We start from the raw sequence: 26,231 nt of genomic DNA on the forward strand, positions 1-26,231 counted from the left end.
TAGGTTAAGTTTCAGAGTTGCTTCTAATGTACCGAAGCTGGACTTAGACATAATTTCACTCTCACAACATTATGGCTGGTTGGAGACAGTCCGAACCACAAGTACCGGGTCCATGGTTCTGGGCGTATACTGGGGGGACGGGGGGGACTCCCATTAACCCCTGACTATACCGGGGATACGCTTATCACAATGCCTTTCTGGTCTGTGCTGAAGCAGGGCATTCTGGCAGCCAAGTGGCTTGACCTTAATTAGTGAGCCTGGTTACCCCCTCTCGGAACCACAGACTTAGAAATCGCCAGCTCATATACAGTGCATAAAATATATTTATATATATACCCTTATACACCATTTTAATAAAAAATATCACAAAATTCTTCTAAGTCCCTCGGGAAGAGTGAAAGACGCGCACGTTCATTTTCAGAGCTCCTAGACCTTCCCATAAGAAGTTAGCCAAAAAGTAGCTTCGAAAAACGCTTAGGTTAAGTTTCAGAGTTGCTTCTAATGTTCCGAAGCTGGACTTAACATAATTTCACTCTCACAACATTATGGCTGGTTGGAGACAGTCCGAACCACAAGTACCGGGTCCATGGTTCTCGGCGTATACTGGGGGGACGGGGACGACTCCCATTAACCCCTGACTATACCGGGGATACGCTTATCACAATGCCTTTCTGGTCTGTGCTGAAGCAGGGCATTCTGGCAGCCAAGTGGCTTGACCTTTATTAGTGAGCCTGGTTACCCCCTCTCGGAACAACAGACTTAGAAATCGCCAGCTCATATACAGTGCATAAAATATATTTATATATATACCCTTATACACCATTTTAATAAAAAATATCACAAAATTCTTCTAAGTCCCTCGGGAAGAGTGAAAGATGCGCACGTTCATTTTCAGAGCTCCTAGACCTTCCCATAAGAAGTTAGCCAAAAAGTAGCTTCGAAAAACGCTTAGGTGAAGTTTCAGAGTTGCTTCTAATGTACCAAAGCTGGACTTAGACATAATTTCACTCTCACAACATTATGGCTGGTTGGAGACAGTCCGAACCACAAGTACCGGGTCCATGGTTCTGGGCGTATACTGGGGGGACGGGGACGACTCCCATTAACCCCTGACTATACCGGGGATACGCTTATCACAATGCCTTTCTGGTCTGTGCTGAAGCAGGGCATTCTGGCAGCCAAGTGGCTTGACCTTAATTAGTGAGCCTGGTTACCCCCTCTCGGAACCACAGACTTAGAAATCGCCAGCTCATATACAGTGCATAAAATATATTTATATATATACCCTTATACACCATTTTAATAAAAAATATCACAAAATTCTTCTAAGTCCCTCGGGAAGAGTGAAAGATGCGCACGTTCATTTTCAGAGCTCCTAGACCTTCCCATAAGAAGTTAGCCAAAAAGTAGCTTCGAAAAACGCTTAGGTGAAGTTTCAGAGTTGCTTCTAATGTACCAAAGCTGGACTTAGACATAATTTCACTCTCACAACATTATGGCTGGTTGGAGACAGTCCGAACCACAAGTACCGGGTCCATGGTTCTGGGCGTATACTGGGGGGACAGGGACGACTCCCATTAACCCCTGACTATACCGGGGATACGCTTATCACAATGCCTTTCTGGTCTGTGCTGAAGCAGGGCATTCTGGCAGCCAAGTACCTTGACCTTTATTAGTGAGCCTGGTTACCCCCTCTCGGAACAACAGACTTAGAAATCGCCAGCTCATATACAGTGCATAAAATATATTTATATATATACCCTTATACACCATTTTAATAAAAAATATCACAAAATTCTTCTAAGTCCCTCGGGAAGAGTGAAAGACGCGCACGTTCATTTTCAGAGCTCCTAGACCTTCCTATAAGAAGTTAGCCAAAAAGTAGCTTCGAAAAACGCTTAGGTTAAGTTTCAGAGTTGCTTCTAATGTACCGAAGCTGGACTTAGACATAATTTCACTCTCACAACATTATGGCTGGTTGGAGACAGTCCGAACCACAAGTACCGGGTCCATGGTTCTGGGCGTATACTGGGGGGACGGGGGGGACTCCCATTAACCCCTGACTATACCGGGGATACGCTTATCACAATGCCTTTCTGGTCTGTGCTGAAGCAGGGCATTCTGGCAGCCAAGTGGCTTGACCTTAATTAGTGAGCCTGGTTACCCCCTCTCGGAACCACAGACTTAGAAATCGCCAGCTCATATACAGTGCATAAAATATATTTATATATATACCCTTATACACCATTTTAATAAAAAATATCACAAAATTCTTCTAAGTCCCTCGGGAAGAGTGAAAGACGCGCACGTTCATTTTCAGAGCTCCTAGACCTTCCTATAAGAAGTTAGCCAAAAAGTAGCTTCGAAAAACGCTTAGGTTAAGTTTCAGAGTTGCTTCTAATGTACCGAAGCTGGACTTAGACATAATTTCACTCTCACAACATTATGGCTGGTTGGAGACAGTCCGAACCACAAGTACCGGGTCCATGGTTCTGGGCGTATACTGGGGGGACGGGGGGGACTCCCATTAACCCCTGACTATACCGGGGATACGCTTATCACAATGCCTTTCTGGTCTGTGCTGAAGCAGGGCATTCTGGCAGCCAAGTGGCTTGACCTTAATTAGTGAGCCTGGTTACCCCCTCTCGGAACCACAGACTTAGAAATCGCCAGCTCATATACAGTGCATAAAATATATTTATATATATACCCTTATACACCATTTTAATAAAAAATATCACAAAATTCTTCTAAGTCCCTCGGGAAGAGTGAAAGACGCGCACGTTCATTTTCAGAGCTCCTAGACCTTCCCATAAGAAGTTAGCCAAAAAGTAGCTTCGAAAAACGCTTAGGTTAAGTTTCAGAGTTGCTTCTAATGTACCGAAGCTGGACTTAAAATAATTTCACTCTCACAACATTATGGCTGGTTGGAGACAGTCCGAACCACAAGTACCGGGTCCATGGTTCTCGGCGTATACTGGGGGGACGGGGACGACTCCCATTAACCCCTGACTATACCGGGGATACGCTTATCACAATGCCTTTCTGGTCTGTGCTGAAGCAGGGCATTCTGGCAGCCAAGTGGCTTGACCTTAATTAGTGAGCCTGGTTACCCCCTCTCGGAACCACAGACTTAGAAATCGCCAGCTCATATACAGTGCATAAAATATATTTATATATATACCCTTATACACCATTTTAATAAAAAATATCACAAAATTCTTCTAAGTCCCTCGGGAAGAGTGAAAGACGCGCACGTTCATTTTCAGAGCTCCTAGACCTTCCCATAAGAAGTTAGCCAAAAAGTAGCTTCGAAAAACGCTTAGGTTAAGTTTCAGAGTTGCTTCTAATGTACCGAAGCTGGACTTAACATAATTTCACTCTCACAACATTATGGCTGGTTGGAGACAGTCCGAACCACAAGTACCGGGTCCATGGTTCTCGGCGTATACTGGGGGGACGGGGACGACTCCCATTAACCCCTGACTATACCGGGGATACGCTTATCACAATGCCTTTCTGGTCTGTGCTGAAGCAGGGCATTCTGGCAGCCAAGTGGCTTGACCTTAATTAGTGAGCCTGGTTACCCCCTCTCGGAACCACAGACTTAGAAATCGCCAGCTCATATACAGTGCATAAAATATATTTATATATATACCCTTATACACCATTTTAATAAAAAATATCACAAAATTCTTCTAAGTCCCTCGGGAAGAGTGAAAGATGCGCACGTTCATTTTCAGAGCTCCTAGACCTTCCTATAAGAAGTTAGCCAAAAAGTAGCTTCGAAAAACGCTTAGGTTAAGTTTCAGAGTTGCTTCTAATGTACCGAAGCTGGACTTAGACATAATTTCACTCTCACAACATTATGGCTGGTTGGAGACAGTCCGAACCACAAGTACCGGGTCCATGGTTCTGGGCGTATACTGGGGGGACGGGGGGGACTCCCATTAACCCCTGACTATACCGGGGATACGCTTATCACAATGCCTTTCTGGTCTGTGCTGAAGCAGGGCATTCTGGCAGCCAAGTGGCTTGACCTTAATTAGTGAGCCTGGTTACCCCCTCTCGGAACCACAGACTTAGAAATCGCCAGCTCATATACAGTGCATAAAATATATTTATATATATACCCTTATACACCATTTTAATAAAAAATATCACAAAATTCTTCTAAGTCCCTCGGGAAGAGTGAAAGACGCGCACGTTCATTTTCAGAGCTCCTAGACCTTCCCATAAGAAGTTAGCCAAAAAGTAGCTTCGAAAAACGCTTAGGTGAAGTTTCAGAGTTGCTTCTAATGTACCAAAGCTGGACTTAGACATAATTTCACTCTCACAACATTATGGCTGGTTGGAGACAGTCCGAACCACAAGTACCGGGTCCATGGTTCTGGGCGTATACTGGGGGGACGGGGACGACTCCCATTAACCCCTGACTATACCGGGGATACGCTTATCACAATGCCTTTCTGGTCTGTGCTGAAGCAGGGCATTCTGGCAGCCAAGTGGCTTGACCTTTATTAGTGAGCCTGGTTACCCCCTCTCGGAACAACAGACTTAGAAATCGCCAGCTCATATACAGTGCATAAAATATATTTATATATATACCCTTATACACCATTTTAATAAAAAATATCACAAAATTCTTCTAAGTCCCTCGGGAAGAGTGAAAGACGCGCACGTTCATTTTCAGAGCTCCTAGACCTTCCCATAAGAAGTTAGCCAAAAAGTAGCTTCGAAAAACGCTTAGGTTAAGTTTCAGAGTTGCTTCTAATGTACCGAAGCTGGACTTAAAATAATTTCACTCTCACAACATTATGGCTGGTTGGAGACAGTCCGAACCACAAGTACCGGGTCCATGGTTCTCGGCGTATACTGGGGGGACGGGGACGACTCCCATTAACCCCTGACTATACCGGGGATACGCTTATCACAATGCCTTTCTGGTCTGTGCTGAAGCAGGGCATTCTGGCAGCCAAGTGGCTTGACCTTAATTAGTGAGCCTGGTTACCCCCTCTCGGAACCACAGACTTAGAAATCGCCAGCTCATATACAGTGCATAAAATATATTTATATATATACCCTTATACACCATTTTAATAAAAAATATCACAAAATTCTTCTAAGTCCCTCGGGAAGAGTGAAAGACGCGCACGTTCATTTTCAGAGCTCCTAGACCTTCCCATAAGAAGTTAGCCAAAAAGTAGCTTCGAAAAACGCTTAGGTTAAGTTTCAGAGTTGCTTCTAATGTACCGAAGCTGGACTTAACATAATTTCACTCTCACAACATTATGGCTGGTTGGAGACAGTCCGAACCACAAGTACCGGGTCCATGGTTCTCGGCGTATACTGGGGGGACGGGGACGACTCCCATTAACCCCTGACTATACCGGGGATACGCTTATCACAATGCCTTTCTGGTCTGTGCTGAAGCAGGGCATTCTGGCAGCCAAGTGGCTTGACCTTAATTAGTGAGCCTGGTTACCCCCTCTCGGAACCACAGACTTAGAAATCGCCAGCTCATATACAGAGCATAAAATATATTTATATATATACCCTTATACACCATTTTAATAAAAAATATCACAAAATTCTTCTAAGTCCCTCGGGAAGAGTGAAAGATGCGCACGTTCATTTTCAGAGCTCCTAGACCTTCCTATAAGAAGTTAGCCAAAAAGTAGCTTCGAAAAACGCTTAGGTTAAGTTTCAGAGTTGCTTCTAATGTACCGAAGCTGGACTTAGACATAATTTCACTCTCACAACATTATGGCTGGTTGGAGACAGTCCGAACCACAAGTACCGGGTCCATGGTTCTGGGCGTATACTGGGGGGACGGGGGGGACTCCCATTAACCCCTGACTATACCGGGGATACGCTTATCACAATGCCTTTCTGGTCTGTGCTGAAGCAGGGCATTCTGGCAGCCAAGTGGCTTGACCTTAATTAGTGAGCCTGGTTACCCCCTCTCGGAACCACAGACTTAGAAATCGCCAGCTCATATACAGTGCATAAAATATATTTATATATATACCCTTATACACCATTTTAATAAAAAATATCACAAAATTCTTCTAAGTCCCTCGGGAAGAGTGAAAGACGCGCACGTTCATTTTCAGAGCTCCTAGACCTTCCCATAAGAAGTTAGCCAAAAAGTAGCTTCGAAAAACGCTTAGGTGAAGTTTCAGAGTTGCTTCTAATGTACCAAAGCTGGACTTAGACATAATTTCACTCTCACAACATTATGGCTGGTTGGAGACAGTCCGAACCACAAGTACCGGGTCCATGGTTCTGGGCGTATACTGGGGGGACGGGGACGACTCCCATTAACCCCTGACTATACCGGGGATACGCTTATCACAATGCCTTTCTGGTCTGTGCTGAAGCAGGGCATTCTGGCAGCCAAGTGGCTTGACCTTTATTAGTGAGCCTGGTTACCCCCTCTCGGAACAACAGACTTAGAAATCGCCAGCTCATATACAGTGCATAAAATATATTTATATATATACCCTTATACACCATTTTAATAAAAAATATCACAAAATTCTTCTAAGTCCCTCGGGAAGAGTGAAAGACGCGCACGTTCATTTTCAGAGCTCCTAGACCTTCCCATAAGAAGTTAGCCAAAAAGTAGCTTCGAAAAACGCTTAGGTTAAGTTTCAGAGTTGCTTCTAATGTACCGAAGCTGGACTTAAAATAATTTCACTCTCACAACATTATGGCTGGTTGGAGACAGTCCGAACCACAAGTACCGGGTCCATGGTTCTCGGCGTATACTGGGGGGACGGGGACGACTCCCATTAACCCCTGACTATACCGGGGATACGCTTATCACAATGCCTTTCTGGTCTGTGCTGAAGCAGGGCATTCTGGCAGCCAAGTGGCTTGACCTTAATTAGTGAGCCTGGTTACCCCCTCTCGGAACCACAGACTTAGAAATCGCCAGCTCATATACAGTGCATAAAATATATTTATATATATACCCTTATACACCATTTTAATAAAAAATATCACAAAATTCTTCTAAGTCCCTCGGGAAGAGTGAAAGACGCGCACGTTCATTTTCAGAGCTCCTAGACCTTCCCATAAGAAGTTAGCCAAAAAGTAGCTTCGAAAAACGCTTAGGTTAAGTTTCAGAGTTGCTTCTAATGTACCGAAGCTGGACTTAACATAATTTCACTCTCACAACATTATGGCTGGTTGGAGACAGTCCGAACCACAAGTACCGGGTCCATGGTTCTCGGCGTATACTGGGGGGACGGGGACGACTCCCATTAACCCCTGACTATACCGGGGATACGCTTATCACAATGCCTTTCTGGTCTGTGCTGAAGCAGGGCATTCTGGCAGCCAAGTGGCTTGACCTTAATTAGTGAGCCTGGTTACCCCCTCTCGGAACCACAGACTTAGAAATCGCCAGCTCATATACAGTGCATAAAATATATTTATATATATACCCTTATACACCATTTTAATAAAAAATATCACAAAATTCTTCTAAGTCCCTCGGGAAGAGTGAAAGATGCGCACGTTCATTTTCAGAGCTCCTAGACCTTCCCATAAGAAGTTAGCCAAAAAGTAGCTTCGAAAAACGCTTAGGTGAAGTTTCAGAGTTGCTTCTAATGTACCAAAGCTGGACTTAGACATAATTTCACTCTCACAACATTATGGCTGGTTGGAGACAGTCCGAACCACAAGTACCGGGTCCATGGTTCTGGGCGTATACTGGGGGGACGGGGACGACTCCCATTAACCCCTGACTATACCGGGGATACGCTTATCACAATGCCTTTCTGGTCTGTGCTGAAGCAGGGCATTCTGGCAGCCAAGTGGCTTGACCTTTATTAGTGAGCCTGGTTACCCCCTCTCGGAACAACAGACTTAGAAATCGCCAGCTCATATACAGTGCATAAAATATATTTATATATATACCCTTATACACCATTTTTATAAAAAATATCACAAAATTCTTCTAAGTCCCTCGGGAAGAGTGAAAGACGCGCACGTTCATTTTCAGAGCTCCTAGACCTTCCCATAAGAAGTTAGCCAAAAAGTAGCTTCGAAAAACGCTTAGGTTAAGTTTCAGAGTTGCTTCTAATGTACCGAAGCTGGACTTAACATAATTTCACTCTCACAACATTATGGCTGGTTGGAGACAGTCCGAACCACAAGTACCGGGTCCATGGTTCTCGGCGTATACTGGGGGGACGGGGACGACTCCCATTAACCCCTGACTATACCGGGGAAACGCTTATCACAATGCCTTTCTGGTCTGTGCTGAAGCAGGGCATTCTGGCAGCCAAGTGGCTTGACCTTTATTAGTGAGCCTGGTTACCCCCTCTCGGAACAACAGACTTAGAAATCGCCAGCTCATATACAGTGCATAAAATATATTTATATATATACCCTTATACTGTACACCATTTTAATAAAAAATATCACAAAATTCTTCTAAGTCCCTCGGGAAGAGTGAAAGACGCGCACGTTCATTTTCAGAGCTCCTAGACCTTCCTATAAGAAGTTAGCCAAAAAGTAGCTTCGAAAAACGCTTAGGTTAAGTTTCAGAGTTGCTTCTAATGTACCGAAGCTGGACTTAGACATAATTTCACTCTCACAACATTATGGCTGGTTGGAGACAGTCCGAACCACAAGTACCGGGTCCATGGTTCTGGGCGTATACTGGGGGGACGGGGACGACTCCCATTAACCCCTGACTATACCGGGGATACGCTTATCACAATGCCTTTCTGGTCTGTGCTGAAGCAGGGCATTCTGGCAGCCAAGTGGCTTGACCTTTATTAGTGAGCCTGGTTACCCCCTCTCGGAACAACAGACTTAGAAATCGCCAGCTCATATACAGTGCATAAAATATATTTATATATATACCCTTATACACCATTTTAATAAAAAATATCACAAAATTCTTCTAAGTCCCTCGGGAAGAGTGAAAGACGCGCACGTTCATTTTCAGAGCTCCTAGACCTTCCTATAAGAAGTTAGCCAAAAAGTAGCTTCGAAAAACGCTTAGGTTAAGTTTCAGAGTTGCTTCTAATGTACCGAAGCTGGACTTAGACATAATTTCACTCTCACAACATTATGGCTGGTTGGAGACAGTCCGAACCACAAGTACCGGGTCCATGGTTCTGGGCGTATACTGGGGGGACGGGGGGGACTCCCATTAACCCCTGACTATACCGGGGATACGCTTATCACAATGCCTTTCTGGTCTGTGCTGAAGCAGGGCATTCTGGCAGCCAAGTGGCTTGACCTTAATTAGTGAGCCTGGTTACCCCCTCTCGGAACCACAGACTTAGAAATCGCCAGCTCATATACAGTGCATAAAATATATTTATATATATACCCTTATACACCATTTTAATAAAAAATATCACAAAATTCTTCTAAGTCCCTCGGGAAGAGTGAAAGACGCGCACGTTCATTTTCAGAGCTCCTAGACCTTCCCATAAGAAGTTAGCCAAAAAGTAGCTTCGAAAAACGCTTAGGTTAAGTTTCAGAGTTGCTTCTAATGTTCCGAAGCTGGACTTAACATAATTTCACTCTCACAACATTATGGCTGGTTGGAGACAGTCCGAACCACAAGTACCGGGTCCATGGTTCTCGGCGTATACTGGGGGGACGGGGACGACTCCCATTAACCCCTGACTATACCGGGGATACGCTTATCACAATGCCTTTCTGGTCTGTGCTGAAGCAGGGCATTCTGGCAGCCAAGTGGCTTGACCTTTATTAGTGAGCCTGGTTACCCCCTCTCGGAACAACAGACTTAGAAATCGCCAGCTCATATACAGTGCATAAAATATATTTATATATATACCCTTATACACCATTTTAATAAAAAATATCACAAAATTCTTCTAAGTCCCTCGGGAAGAGTGAAAGATGCGCACGTTCATTTTCAGAGCTCCTAGACCTTCCCATAAGAAGTTAGCCAAAAAGTAGCTTCGAAAAACGCTTAGGTGAAGTTTCAGAGTTGCTTCTAATGTACCAAAGCTGGACTTAGACATAATTTCACTCTCACAACATTATGGCTGGTTGGAGACAGTCCGAACCACAAGTACCGGGTCCATGGTTCTGGGCGTATACTGGGGGGACGGGGACGACTCCCATTAACCCCTGACTATACCGGGGATACGCTTATCACAATGCCTTTCTGGTCTGTGCTGAAGCAGGGCATTCTGGCAGCCAAGTGGCTTGACCTTAATTAGTGAGCCTGGTTACCCCCTCTCGGAACCACAGACTTAGAAATCGCCAGCTCATATACAGTGCATAAAATATATTTATATATATACCCTTATACACCATTTTAATAAAAAATATCACAAAATTCTTCTAAGTCCCTCGGGAAGAGTGAAAGATGCGCACGTTCATTTTCAGAGCTCCTAGACCTTCCCATAAGAAGTTAGCCAAAAAGTAGCTTCGAAAAACGCTTAGGTGAAGTTTCAGAGTTGCTTCTAATGTACCAAAGCTGGACTTAGACATAATTTCACTCTCACAACATTATGGCTGGTTGGAGACAGTCCGAACCACAAGTACCGGGTCCATGGTTCTGGGCGTATACTGGGGGGACAGGGACGACTCCCATTAACCCCTGACTATACCGGGGATACGCTTATCACAATGCCTTTCTGGTCTGTGCTGAAGCAGGGCATTCTGGCAGCCAAGTACCTTGACCTTTATTAGTGAGCCTGGTTACCCCCTCTCGGAACAACAGACTTAGAAATCGCCAGCTCATATACAGTGCATAAAATATATTTATATATATACCCTTATACACCATTTTAATAAAAAATATCACAAAATTCTTCTAAGTCCCTCGGGAAGAGTGAAAGACGCGCACGTTCATTTTCAGAGCTCCTAGACCTTCCTATAAGAAGTTAGCCAAAAAGTAGCTTCGAAAAACGCTTAGGTTAAGTTTCAGAGTTGCTTCTAATGTACCGAAGCTGGACTTAGACATAATTTCACTCTCACAACATTATGGCTGGTTGGAGACAGTCCGAACCACAAGTACCGGGTCCATGGTTCTGGGCGTATACTGGGGGGACGGGGGGGACTCCCATTAACCCCTGACTATACCGGGGATACGCTTATCACAATGCCTTTCTGGTCTGTGCTGAAGCAGGGCATTCTGGCAGCCAAGTGGCTTGACCTTAATTAGTGAGCCTGGTTACCCCCTCTCGGAACCACAGACTTAGAAATCGCCAGCTCATATACAGTGCATAAAATATATTTATATATATACCCTTATACACCATTTTAATAAAAAATATCACAAAATTCTTCTAAGTCCCTCGGGAAGAGTGAAAGACGCGCACGTTCATTTTCAGAGCTCCTAGACCTTCCTATAAGAAGTTAGCCAAAAAGTAGCTTCGAAAAACGCTTAGGTTAAGTTTCAGAGTTGCTTCTAATGTACCGAAGCTGGACTTAGACATAATTTCACTCTCACAACATTATGGCTGGTTGGAGACAGTCCGAACCACAAGTACCGGGTCCATGGTTCTGGGCGTATACTGGGGGGACGGGGGGGACTCCCATTAACCCCTGACTATACCGGGGATACGCTTATCACAATGCCTTTCTGGTCTGTGCTGAAGCAGGGCATTCTGGCAGCCAAGTGGCTTGACCTTAATTAGTGAGCCTGGTTACCCCCTCTCGGAACCACAGACTTAGAAATCGCCAGCTCATATACAGTGCATAAAATATATTTATATATATACCCTTATACACCATTTTAATAAAAAATATCACAAAATTCTTCTAAGTCCCTCGGGAAGAGTGAAAGACGCGCACGTTCATTTTCAGAGCTCCTAGACCTTCCCATAAGAAGTTAGCCAAAAAGTAGCTTCGAAAAACGCTTAGGTTAAGTTTCAGAGTTGCTTCTAATGTACCGAAGCTGGACTTAAAATAATTTCACTCTCACAACATTATGGCTGGTTGGAGACAGTCCGAACCACAAGTACCGGGTCCATGGTTCTCGGCGTATACTGGGGGGACGGGGACGACTCCCATTAACCCCTGACTATACCGGGGATACGCTTATCACAATGCCTTTCTGGTCTGTGCTGAAGCAGGGCATTCTGGCAGCCAAGTGGCTTGACCTTAATTAGTGAGCCTGGTTACCCCCTCTCGGAACCACAGACTTAGAAATCGCCAGCTCATATACAGTGCATAAAATATATTTATATATATACCCTTATACACCATTTTAATAAAAAATATCACAAAATTCTTCTAAGTCCCTCGGGAAGAGTGAAAGACGCGCACGTTCATTTTCAGAGCTCCTAGACCTTCCCATAAGAAGTTAGCCAAAAAGTAGCTTCGAAAAACGCTTAGGTTAAGTTTCAGAGTTGCTTCTAATGTACCGAAGCTGGACTTAACATAATTTCACTCTCACAACATTATGGCTGGTTGGAGACAGTCCGAACCACAAGTACCGGGTCCATGGTTCTCGGCGTATACTGGGGGGACGGGGACGACTCCCATTAACCCCTGACTATACCGGGGATACGCTTATCACAATGCCTTTCTGGTCTGTGCTGAAGCAGGGCATTCTGGCAGCCAAGTGGCTTGACCTTAATTAGTGAGCCTGGTTACCCCCTCTCGGAACCACAGACTTAGAAATCGCCAGCTCATATACAGTGCATAAAATATATTTATATATATACCCTTATACACCATTTTAATAAAAAATATCACAAAATTCTTCTAAGTCCCTCGGGAAGAGTGAAAGACGCGCATGTTCATTTTCAGAGCTCCTAGACCTTCCTATAAGAAGTTAGCCAAAAAGTAGCTTCGAAAAACGCTTAGGTTAAGTTTCAGAGTTGCTTCTAATGTACCGAAGCTGGACTTAGACATAATTTCACTCTCACAACATTATGGCTGGTTGGAGACAGTCCGAACCACAAGTACCGGGTCCATGGTTCTGGGCGTATACTGGGGGGACGGGGACGACTCCCATTAACCCCTGACTATACCGGGGATACGCTTATCACAATGCCTTTCTGGTCTGTGCTGAAGCAGGGCATTCTGGCAGCCAAGTGGCTTGACCTTTATTAGTGAGCCTGGTTACCCCCTCTCGGAACAACAGACTTAGAAATCGCCAGCTCATATACAGTGCATAAAATATATTTATATATATACCCTTATACACCATTTTAATAAAAAATATCACAAAATTCTTCTAAGTCCCTCGGGAAGAGTGAAAGACGCGCATGTTCATTTTCAGAGCTCCTAGACCTTCCTATAAGAAGTTAGCCAAAAAGTAGCTTCGAAAAACGCTTAGGTTAAGTTTCAGAGTTGCTTCTAATGTACCGAAGCTGGACTTAGACATAATTTCACTCTCACAACATTATGGCTGGTTGGAGACAGTCCGAACCACAAGTACCGGGTCCATGGTTCTGGGCGTATACTGGGGGGACGGGGACGACTCCCATTAACCCCTGACTATACCGGGGATACGCTTATCACAATGCCTTTCTGGTCTGTGCTGAAGCAGGGCATTCTGGCAGCCAAGTGGCTTGACCTTTATTAGTGAGCCTGGTTACCCCCTCTCGGAACAACAGACTTAGAAATCGCCAGCTCATATACAGTGCATAAAATATATTTATATATATACCCTTATACACCATTTTAATAAAAAATATCACAAAATTCTTCTAAGTCCCTCGGGAAGAGTGAAAGACGCGCACGTTCATTTTCAGAGCTCCTAGACCTTCCTATAAGAAGTTAGCCAAAAAGTAGCTTCGAAAAACGCTTAGGTTAAGTTTCAGAGTTGCTTCTAATGTACCGAAGCTGGACTTAGACATAATTTCACTCTCACAACATTATGGCTGGTTGGAGACAGTCCGAACCACAAGTACCGGGTCCATGGTTCTGGGCGTATACTGGGGGGACGGGGGGGACTCCCATTAACCCCTGACTATACCGGGGATACGCTTATCACAATGCCTTTCTGGTCTGTGCTGAAGCAGGGCATTCTGGCAGCCAAGTGGCTTGACCTTAATTAGTGAGCCTGGTTACCCCCTCTCGGAACCACAGACTTAGAAATCGCCAGCTCATATACAGTGCATAAAATATATTTATATATATACCCTTATACACCATTTTAATAAAAAATATCACAAAATTCTTCTAAGTCCCTCGGGAAGAGTGAAAGACGCGCACGTTCATTTTCAGAGCTCCTAGACCTTCCCATAAGAAGTTAGCCAAAAAGTAGCTTCGAAAAACGCTTAGGTTAAGTTTCAGAGTTGCTTCTAATGTTCCGAAGCTGGACTTAACATAATTTCACTCTCACAACATTATGGCTGGTTGGAGACAGTCCGAACCACAAGTACCGGGTCCATGGTTCTCGGCGTATACTGGGGGGACGGGGACGACTCCCATTAACCCCTGACTATACCGGGGATACGCTTATCACAATGCCTTTCTGGTCTGTGCTGAAGCAGGGCATTCTGGCAGCCAAGTGGCTTGACCTTTATTAGTGAGCCTGGTTACCCCCTCTCGGAACAACAGACTTAGAAATCGCCAGCTCATATACAGTGCATAAAATATATTTATATATATACCCTTATACACCATTTTAATAAAAAATATCACAAAATTCTTCTAAGTCCCTCGGGAAGAGTGAAAGATGCGCACGTTCATTTTCAGAGCTCCTAGACCTTCCCATAAGAAGTTAGCCAAAAAGTAGCTTCGAAAAACGCTTAGGTGAAGTTTCAGAGTTGCTTCTAATGTACCAAAGCTGGACTTAGACATAATTTCACTCTCACAACATTATGGCTGGTTGGAGACAGTCCGAACCACAAGTACCGGGTCCATGGTTCTGGGCGTATACTGGGGGGACGGGGACGACTCCCATTAACCCCTGACTATACCGGGGATACGCTTATCACAATGCCTTTCTGGTCTGTGCTGAAGCAGGGCATTCTGGCAGCCAAGTGGCTTGACCTTAATTAGTGAGCCTGGTTACCCCCTCTCGGAACCACAGACTTAGAAATCGCCAGCTCATATACAGTGCATAAAATATATTTATATATATACCCTTATACACCATTTTAATAAAAAATATCACAAAATTCTTCTAAGTCCCTCGGGAAGAGTGAAAGATGCGCACGTTCATTTTCAGAGCTCCTAGACCTTCCCATAAGAAGTTAGCCAAAAAGTAGCTTCGAAAAACGCTTAGGTGAAGTTTCAGAGTTGCTTCTAATGTACCAAAGCTGGACTTAGACATAATTTCACTCTCACAACATTATGGCTGGTTGGAGACAGTCCGAACCACAAGTACCGGGTCCATGGTTCTGGGCGTATACTGGGGGGACAGGGACGACTCCCATTAACCCCTGACTATACCGGGGATACGCTTATCACAATGCCTTTCTGGTCTGTGCTGAAGCAGGGCATTCTGGCAGCCAAGTACCTTGACCTTTATTAGTGAGCCTGGTTACCCCCTCTCGGAACAACAGACTTAGAAATCGCCAGCTCATATACAGTGCATAAAATATATTTATATATATACCCTTATACACCATTTTAATAAAAAATATCACAAAATTCTTCTAAGTCCCTCGGGAAGAGTGAAAGACGCGCACGTTCATTTTCAGAGCTCCTAGACCTTCCTATAAGAAGTTAGCCAAAAAGTAGCTTCGAAAAACGCTTAGGTTAAGTTTCAGAGTTGCTTCTAATGTACCGAAGCTGGACTTAGACATAATTTCACTCTCACAACATTATGGCTGGTTGGAGACAGTCCGAACCACAAGTACCGGGTCCATGGTTCTGGGCGTATACTGGGGGGACGGGGGGGACTCCCATTAACCCCTGACTATACCGGGGATACGCTTATCACAATGCCTTTCTGGTCTGTGCTGAAGCAGGGCATTCTGGCAGCCAAGTGGCTTGACCTTAATTAGTGAGCCTGGTTACCCCCTCTCGGAACCACAGACTTAGAAATCGCCAGCTCATATACAGTGCATAAAATATATTTATATATATACCCTTATACACCATTTTAATAAAAAATATCACAAAATTCTTCTAAGTCCCTCGGGAAGAGTGAAAGACGCGCACGTTCATTTTCAGAGCTCCTAGACCTTCCTATAAGAAGTTAGCCAAAAAGTAGCTTCGAAAAACGCTTAGGTTAAGTTTCAGAGTTGCTTCTAATGTACCGAAGCTGGACTTAGACATAATTTCACTCTCACAACATTATGGCTGGTTGGAGACAGTCCGAACCACAAGTACCGGGTCCATGGTTCTGGGCGTATACTGGGGGGACGGGGGGGACTCCCATTAACCCCTGACTATACCGGGGATACGCTTATCACAATGCCTTTCTGGTCTGTGCTGAAGCAGGGCATTCTGGCAGCCAAGTGGCTTGACCTTAATTAGTGAGCCTGGTTACCCCCTCTCGGAACCACAGACTTAGAAATCGCCAGCTCATATACAGTGCATAAAATATATTTATATATATACCCTTATACACCATTTTAATAAAAAATATCACAAAATTCTTCTAAGTCCCTCGGGAAGAGTGAAAGACGCGCACGTTCATTTTCAGAGCTCCTAGACCTTCCCATAAGAAGTTAGCCAAAAAGTAGCTTCGAAAAACGCTTAGGTTAAGTTTCAGAGTTGCTTCTAATGTACCGAAGCTGGACTTAAAATAATTTCACTCTCACAACATTATGGCTGGTTGGAGACAGTCCGAACCACAAGTACCGGGTCCATGGTTCTCGGCGTATACTGGGGGGACGGGGACGACTCCCATTAACCCCTGACTATACCGGGGATACGCTTATCACAATGCCTTTCTGGTCTGTGCTGAAGCAGGGCATTCTGGCAGCCAAGTGGCTTGACCTTAATTAGTGAGCCTGGTTACCCCCTCTCGGAACCACAGACTTAGAAATCGCCAGCTCATATACAGTGCATAAAATATATTTATATATATACCCTTATACACCATTTTAATAAAAAATATCACAAAATTCTTCTAAGTCCCTCGGGAAGAGTGAAAGACGCGCACGTTCATTTTCAGAGCTCCTAGACCTTCCCATAAGAAGTTAGCCAAAAAGTAGCTTCGAAAAACGCTTAGGTTAAGTTTCAGAGTTGCTTCTAATGTACCGAAGCTGGACTTAACATAATTTCACTCTCACAACATTATGGCTGGTTGGAGACAGTCCGAACCACAAGTACCGGGTCCATGGTTCTCGGCGTATACTGGGGGGACGGGGACGACTCCCATTAACCCCTGACTATACCGGGGATACGCTTATCACAATGCCTTTCTGGTCTGTGCTGAAGCAGGGCATTCTGGCAGCCAAGTGGCTTGACCTTAATTAGTGAGCCTGGTTACCCCCTCTCGGAACCACAGACTTAGAAATCGCCAGCTCATATACAGTGCATAAAATATATTTATATATATACCCTTATACACCATTTTAATAAAAAATATCACAAAATTCTTCTAAGTCCCTCGGGAAGAGTGAAAGATGCGCACGTTCATTTTCAGAGCTCCTAGACCTTCCTATAAGAAGTTAGCCAAAAAGTAGCTTCGAAAAACGCTTAGGTTAAGTTTCAGAGTTGCTTCTAATGTACCGAAGCTGGACTTAGACATAATTTCACTCTCACAACATTATGGCTGGTTGGAGACAGTCCGAACCACAAGTACCGGGTCCATGGTTCTGGGCGTATACTGGGGGGACGGGGGGGACTCCCATTAACCCCTGACTATACCGGGGATACGCTTATCACAATGCCTTTCTGGTCTGTGCTGAAGCAGGGCATTCTGGCAGCCAAGTGGCTTGACCTTAATTAGTGAGCCTGGTTACCCCCTCTCGGAACCACAGACTTAGAAATCGCCAGCTCATATACAGTGCATAAAATATATTTATATATATACCCTTATACACCATTTTAATAAAAAATATCACAAAATTCTTCTAAGTCCCTCGGGAAGAGTGAAAGACGCGCACGTTCATTTTCAGAGCTCCTAGACCTTCCCATAAGAAGTTAGCCAAAAAGTAGCTTCGAAAAACGCTTAGGTGAAGTTTCAGAGTTGCTTCTAATGTACCAAAGCTGGACTTAGACATAATTTCACTCTCACAACATTATGGCTGGTTGGAGACAGTCCGAACCACAAGTACCGGGTCCATGGTTCTGGGCGTATACTGGGGGGACGGGGACGACTCCCATTAACCCCTGACTATACCGGGGATACGCTTATCACAATGCCTTTCTGGTCTGTGCTGAAGCAGGGCATTCTGGCAGCCAAGTGGCTTGACCTTTATTAGTGAGCCTGGTTACCCCCTCTCGGAACAACAGACTTAGAAATCGCCAGCTCATATACAGTGCATAAAATATATTTATATATATACCCTTATACACCATTTTAATAAAAAATATCACAAAATTCTTCTAAGTCCCTCGGGAAGAGTGAAAGACGCGCACGTTCATTTTCAGAGCTCCTAGACCTTCCCATAAGAAGTTAGCCAAAAAGTAGCTTCGAAAAACGCTTAGGTTAAGTTTCAGAGTTGCTTCTAATGTACCGAAGCTGGACTTAAAATAATTTCACTCTCACAACATTATGGCTGGTTGGAGACAGTCCGAACCACAAGTACCGGGTCCATGGTTCTCGGCGTATACTGGGGGGACGGGGACGACTCCCATTAACCCCTGACTATACCGGGGATACGCTTATCACAATGCCTTTCTGGTCTGTGCTGAAGCAGGGCATTCTGGCAGCCAAGTGGCTTGACCTTAATTAGTGAGCCTGGTTACCCCCTCTCGGAACCACAGACTTAGAAATCGCCAGCTCATATACAGTGCATAAAATATATTTATATATATACCCTTATACACCATTTTAATAAAAAATATCACAAAATTCTTCTAAGTCCCTCGGGAAGAGTGAAAGACGCGCACGTTCATTTTCAGAGCTCCTAGACCTTCCCATAAGAAGTTAGCCAAAAAGTAGCTTCGAAAAACGCTTAGGTTAAGTTTCAGAGTTGCTTCTAATGTACCGAAGCTGGACTTAACATAATTTCACTCTCACAACATTATGGCTGGTTGGAGACAGTCCGAACCACAAGTACCGGGTCCATGGTTCTCGGCGTATACTGGGGGGACGGGGACGACTCCCATTAACCCCTGACTATACCGGGGATACGCTTATCACAATGCCTTTCTGGTCTGTGCTGAAGCAGGGCATTCTGGCAGCCAAGTGGCTTGACCTTAATTAGTGAGCCTGGTTACCCCCTCTCGGAACCACAGACTTAGAAATCGCCAGCTCATATACAGAGCATAAAATATATTTATATATATACCCTTATACACCATTTTAATAAAAAATATCACAAAATTCTTCTAAGTCCCTCGGGAAGAGTGAAAGATGCGCACGTTCATTTTCAGAGCTCCTAGACCTTCCTATAAGAAGTTAGCCAAAAAGTAGCTTCGAAAAACGCTTAGGTTAAGTTTCAGAGTTGCTTCTAATGTACCGAAGCTGGACTTAGACATAATTTCACTCTCACAACATTATGGCTGGTTGGAGACAGTCCGAACCACAAGTACCGGGTCCATGGTTCTGGGCGTATACTGGGGGGACGGGGGGGACTCCCATTAACCCCTGACTATACCGGGGATACGCTTATCACAATGCCTTTCTGGTCTGTGCTGAAGCAGGGCATTCTGGCAGCCAAGTGGCTTGACCTTAATTAGTGAGCCTGGTTACCCCCTCTCGGAACCACAGACTTAGAAATCGCCAGCTCATATACAGTGCATAAAATATATTTATATATATACCCTTATACACCATTTTAATAAAAAATATCACAAAATTCTTCTAAGTCCCTCGGGAAGAGTGAAAGACGCGCACGTTCATTTTCAGAGCTCCTAGACCTTCCCATAAGAAGTTAGCCAAAAAGTAGCTTCGAAAAACGCTTAGGTGAAGTTTCAGAGTTGCTTCTAATGTACCAAAGCTGGACTTAGACATAATTTCACTCTCACAACATTATGGCTGGTTGGAGACAGTCCGAACCACAAGTACCGGGTCCATGGTTCTGGGCGTATACTGGGGGGACGGGGACGACTCCCATTAACCCCTGACTATACCGGGGATACGCTTATCACAATGCCTTTCTGGTCTGTGCTGAAGCAGGGCATTCTGGCAGCCAAGTGGCTTGACCTTTATTAGTGAGCCTGGTTACCCCCTCTCGGAACAACAGACTTAGAAATCGCCAGCTCATATACAGTGCATAAAATATATTTATATATATACCCTTATACACCATTTTAATAAAAAATATCACAAAATTCTTCTAAGTCCCTCGGGAAGAGTGAAAGACGCGCACGTTCATTTTCAGAGCTCCTAGACCTTCCCATAAGAAGTTAGCCAAAAAGTAGCTTCGAAAAACGCTTAGGTTAAGTTTCAGAGTTGCTTCTAATGTACCGAAGCTGGACTTAAAATAATTTCACTCTCACAACATTATGGCTGGTTGGAGACAGTCCGAACCACAAGTACCGGGTCCATGGTTCTCGGCGTATACTGGGGGGACGGGGACGACTCCCATTAACCCCTGACTATACCGGGGATACGCTTATCACAATGCCTTTCTGGTCTGTGCTGAAGCAGGGCATTCTGGCAGCCAAGTGGCTTGACCTTAATTAGTGAGCCTGGTTACCCCCTCTCGGAACCACAGACTTAGAAATCGCCAGCTCATATACAGTGCATAAAATATATTTATATATATACCCTTATACACCATTTTAATAAAAAATATCACAAAATTCTTCTAAGTCCCTCGGGAAGAGTGAAAGACGCGCACGTTCATTTTCAGAGCTCCTAGACCTTCCCATAAGAAGTTAGCCAAAAAGTAGCTTCGAAAAACGCTTAGGTTAAGTTTCAGAGTTGCTTCTAATGTACCGAAGCTGGACTTAACATAATTTCACTCTCACAACATTATGGCTGGTTGGAGACAGTCCGAACCACAAGTACCGGGTCCATGGTTCTCGGCGTATACTGGGGGGACGGGGACGACTCCCATTAACCCCTGACTATACCGGGGATACGCTTATCACAATGCCTTTCTGGTCTGTGCTGAAGCAGGGCATTCTGGCAGCCAAGTGGCTTGACCTTAATTAGTGAGCCTGGTTACCCCCTCTCGGAACCACAGACTTAGAAATCGCCAGCTCATATACAGTGCATAAAATATATTTATATATATACCCTTATACACCATTTTAATAAAAAATATCACAAAATTCTTCTAAGTCCCTCGGGAAGAGTGAAAGATGCGCACGTTCATTTTCAGAGCTCCTAGACCTTCCCATAAGAAGTTAGCCAAAAAGTAGCTTCGAAAAACGCTTAGGTGAAGTTTCAGAGTTGCTTCTAATGTACCAAAGCTGGACTTAGACATAATTTCACTCTCACAACATTATGGCTGGTTGGAGACAGTCCGAACCACAAGTACCGGGTCCATGGTTCTGGGCGTATACTGGGGGGACGGGGACGACTCCCATTAACCCCTGACTATACCGGGGATACGCTTATCACAATGCCTTTCTGGTCTGTGCTGAAGCAGGGCATTCTGGCAGCCAAGTGGCTTGACCTTTATTAGTGAGCCTGGTTACCCCCTCTCGGAACAACAGACTTAGAAATCGCCAGCTCATATACAGTGCATAAAATATATTTATATATATACCCTTATACACCATTTTTATAAAAAATATCACAAAATTCTTCTAAGTCCCTCGGGAAGAGTGAAAGACGCGCACGTTCATTTTCAGAGCTCCTAGACCTTCCCATAAGAAGTTAGCCAAAAAGTAGCTTCGAAAAACGCTTAGGTTAAGTTTCAGAGTTGCTTCTAATGTACCGAAGCTGGACTTAACATAATTTCACTCTCACAACATTATGGCTGGTTGGAGACAGTCCGAACCACAAGTACCGGGTCCATGGTTCTCGGCGTATACTGGGGGGACGGGGACGACTCCCATTAACCCCTGACTATACCGGGGAAACGCTTATCACAATGCCTTTCTGGTCTGTGCTGAAGCAGGGCATTCTGGCAGCCAAGTGGCTTGACCTTTATTAGTGAGCCTGGTTACCCCCTCTCGGAACAACAGACTTAGAAATCGCCAGCTCATATACAGTGCATAAAATATATTTATATATATACCCTTATACTGTACACCATTTTAATAAAAAATATCACAAAATTCTTCTAAGTCCCTCGGGAAGAGTGAAAGACGCGCACGTTCATTTTCAGAGCTCCTAGACCTTCCTATAAGAAGTTAGCCAAAAAGTAGCTTCGAAAAACGCTTAGGTTAAGTTTCAGAGTTGCTTCTAATGTACCGAAGCTGGACTTAGACATAATTTCACTCTCACAACATTATGGCTGGTTGGAGACAGTCCGAACCACAAGTACCGGGTCCATGGTTCTCGGCGTATACTGGGGGGACGGGGACGACTCCCATTAACCCCTGACTATACCTGGGATACGCTTATCACAATGCCTTTCTGGTCTGTGCTGAAGCAGGGCATTCTGGCAGCCAAGTGGCTTGACCTTAATTAGTGAGCCTGGTTACCCCCTCTCGGAACCACAGACTTAGAAATCGCCAGCTCATATACAGTGCATAAAATATATTTATATATATACCCTTATACACCATTTTAATAAAAAATATCACAAAATTCTTCTAAGTCCCTCGGGAAGAGTGAAAGACGCGCACGTTCATTTTCAGAGCTCCTAGACCTTCCCATAAGAAGTTAGCCAAAAAGTAGCTTCGAAAAACGCTTAGGTTAAGTTTCAGAGTTGCTTCTAATGTACCGAAGCTGGACTTAAAATAATTTCACTCTCACAACATTATGGCTGGTTGGAGACAGTCCGAACCACAAGTACCGGGTCCATGGTTCTCGGCGTATACTGGGGGGACGGGGACGACTCCCATTAACCCCTGACTATACCGGGGAAACGCTTATCACAATGCCTTTCTGGTCTGTGCTGAAGCAGGGCATTCTGGCAGCCAAGTGGCTTGACCTTTATTAGTGAGCCTGGTTACCCCCTCTCGGAACAACAGACTTAGAAATCGCCAGCTCATATACAGTGCATAAAATATATTTATATATATACCCTTATACTGTACACCATTTTAATAAAAAATATCACAAAATTCTTCTAAGTCCCTCGGGAAGAGTGAAAGACGCGCACGTTCATTTTCAGAGCTCCTAGACCTTCCTATAAGAAGTTAGCCAAAAAGTAGCTTCGAAAAACGCTTAGGTTAAGTTTCAGAGTTGCTTCTAATGTACCGAAGCTGGACTTAGACATAATTTCACTCTCACAACATTATGGCTGGTTGGAGACAGTCCGAACCACAAGTACCGGGTCCATGGTTCTCGGCGTATACTGGGGGGACGGGGACGACTCCCATTAACCCCTGACTATACCGGGGATACGCTTATCACAATGCCTTTCTGGTCTGTGCTGAAGCAGGGCATTCTGGCAGCCAAGTGGCTTGACCTTAATTAGTGAGCCTGGTTACCCCCTCTCGGAACCACAGACTTAGAAATCGCCAGCTCATATACAGTGCATAAAATATATTTATATATATACCCTTATACACCATTTTAATAAAAAATATCACAAAATTCTTCTAAGTCCCTCGGGAAGAGTGAAAGATGCGCACGTTCATTTTCAGAGCTCCTAGACCTTCCCATAAGAAGTTAGCCAAAAAGTAGCTTCGAAAAACGCTTAGGTGAAGTTTCAGAGTTGCTTCTAATGTACCAAAGCTGGACTTAGACATAATTTCACTCTCACAACATTATGGCTGGTTGGAGACAGTCCGAACCACAAGTACCGGGTCCATGGTTCTGGGCGTATACTGGGGGGACGGGGACGACTCCCATTAACCCCTGACTATACCGGGGATACGCTTATCACAATGCCTTTCTGGTCTGTGCTGAAGCAGGGCATTCTGGCAGCCAAGTGGCTTGACCTTTATTAGTGAGCCTGGTTACCCCCTCTCGGAACAACAGACTTAGAAATCGCCAGCTCATATACAGTGCATAAAATATATTTATATATATACCCTTATACACCATTTTTATAAAAAATATCACAAAATTCTTCTAAGTCCCTCGGGAAGAGTGAAAGACGCGCACGTTCATTTTCAGAGCTCCTAGACCTTCCCATAAGAAGTTAGCCAAAAAGTAGCTTCGAAAAACGCTTAGGTGAAGTTTCAGAGTTGCTTCTAATGTACCAAAGCTGGACTTAGACATAATTTCACTCTCACAACATTATGGCTGGTTGGAGACAGTCCGAACCACAAGTACCGGGTCCATGGTTCTGGGCGTATACTGGGGGGACGGGGACGACTCCCATTAACCCCTGACTATACCGGGGATACGCTTATCACAATGCCTTTCTGGTCTGTGCTGAAGCAGGGCATTCTGGCAGCCAAGTGGCTTGACCTTTATTAGTGAGCCTGGTTACCCCCTCTCGGAACAACAGACTTAGAAATCGCCAGCTCATATACAGTGCATAAAATATATTTATATATATACCCTTATACACCATTTTTATAAAAAATATCACAAAATTCTTCTAAGTCCCTCGGGAAGAGTGAAAGACGCGCACGTTCATTTTCAGAGCTCCTAGACCTTCCCATAAGAAGTTAGCCAAAAAGTAGCTTCGAAAAACGCTTAGGTTAAGTTTCAGAGTTGCTTCTAATGTACCGAAGCTGGACTTAACATAATTTCACTCTCACAACATTATGGCAGGTTGGAGACAGTCCGAACCACAAGTACCGGGTCCATGGTTCTCGGCGTATACTGGGGGGACGGGGACGACTCCCATTAACCCCTGACTATACCGGGGAAACGCTTATCACAATGCCTTTCTGGTCTGTGCTGAAGCAGGGCATTCTGGCAGCCAAGTGGCTTGACCTTTATTAGTGAGCCTGGTTACCCCCTCTCGGAACAACAGACTTAGAAATCGCCAGCTCATATACAGTGCATAAAATATATTTATATATATACCCTTATACACCATTTTAATAAAAAATATCACAAAATTCTTCTAAGTCCCTCGGGAAGAGTGAAAGACGCGCACGTTCATTTTCAGAGCTCCTAGACCTTCCTATAAGAAGTTAGCCAAAAAGTAGCTTCGAAAAACGCTTAGGTTAAGTTTCAGAGTTGCTTCTAATGTACCGAAGCTGGACTTAGACATAATTTCACTCTCACAACATTATGGCTGGTTGGAGACAGTCCGAACCACAAGTACCGGGTCCATGGTTCTGGGCGTATACTGGGGGGACGGGGACGACTCCCATTAACCCCTGACTATACCGGGGATACGCTTATCACAATGCCTTTCTGGTCTGTGCTGAAGCAGGGCATTCTGGCAGCCAAGTGGCTTGACCTTTATTAGTGAGCCTGGTTACCCCCTCTCGGAACAACAGACTTAGAAATCGCCAGCTCATATACAGTGCATAAAATATATTTATATATATACCCTTATACACCATTTTAATAAAAAATATCACAAAATTCTTCTAAGTCCCTCGGGAAGAGTGAAAGATGCGCACGTTCATTTTCAGAGCTCCTAGACCTTCCCATAAGAAGTTAGCCAAAAAGTAGCTTCGAAAAACGCTTAGGTGAAGTTTCAGAGTTGCTTCTAATGTACCAAAGCTGGACTTAGACATAATTTCACTCTCACAACATTATGGCTGGTTGGAGACAGTCCGAACCACAAGTACCGGGTCCATGGTTCTGGGCGTATACTGGGGGGACGGGGACGACTCCCATTAACCCCTGACTATACCGGGGATACGCTTATCACAATGCCTTTCTGGTCTGTGCTGAAGCAGGGCATTCTGGCAGCCAAGTGGCTTGACCTTTATTAGTGAGCCTGGTTACCCCCTCTCGGAACAACAGACTTAGAAATCGCCAGCTCATATACAGTGCATAAAATATATTTATATATATACCCTTATACACCATTTTTATAAAAAATATCACAAAATTCTTCTAAGTCCCTCGGGAAGAGTGAAAGACGCGCACGTTCATTTTCAGAGCTCCTAGACCTTCCCATAAGAAGTTAGCCAAAAAGTAGCTTCGAAAAACGCTTAGGTTAAGTTTCAGAGTTGCTTCTAATGTACCGAAGCTGGACTTAACATAATTTCACTCTCACAACATTATGGCTGGTTGGAGACAGTCCGAACCACAAGTACCGGGTCCA

Source organism: Ascaphus truei, chromosome 4 (genome assembly GCF_040206685.1).
Source record: "Ascaphus truei isolate aAscTru1 chromosome 4, aAscTru1.hap1, whole genome shotgun sequence".
NCBI lineage: Eukaryota > Metazoa > Chordata > Amphibia > Anura > Ascaphidae > Ascaphus > Ascaphus truei.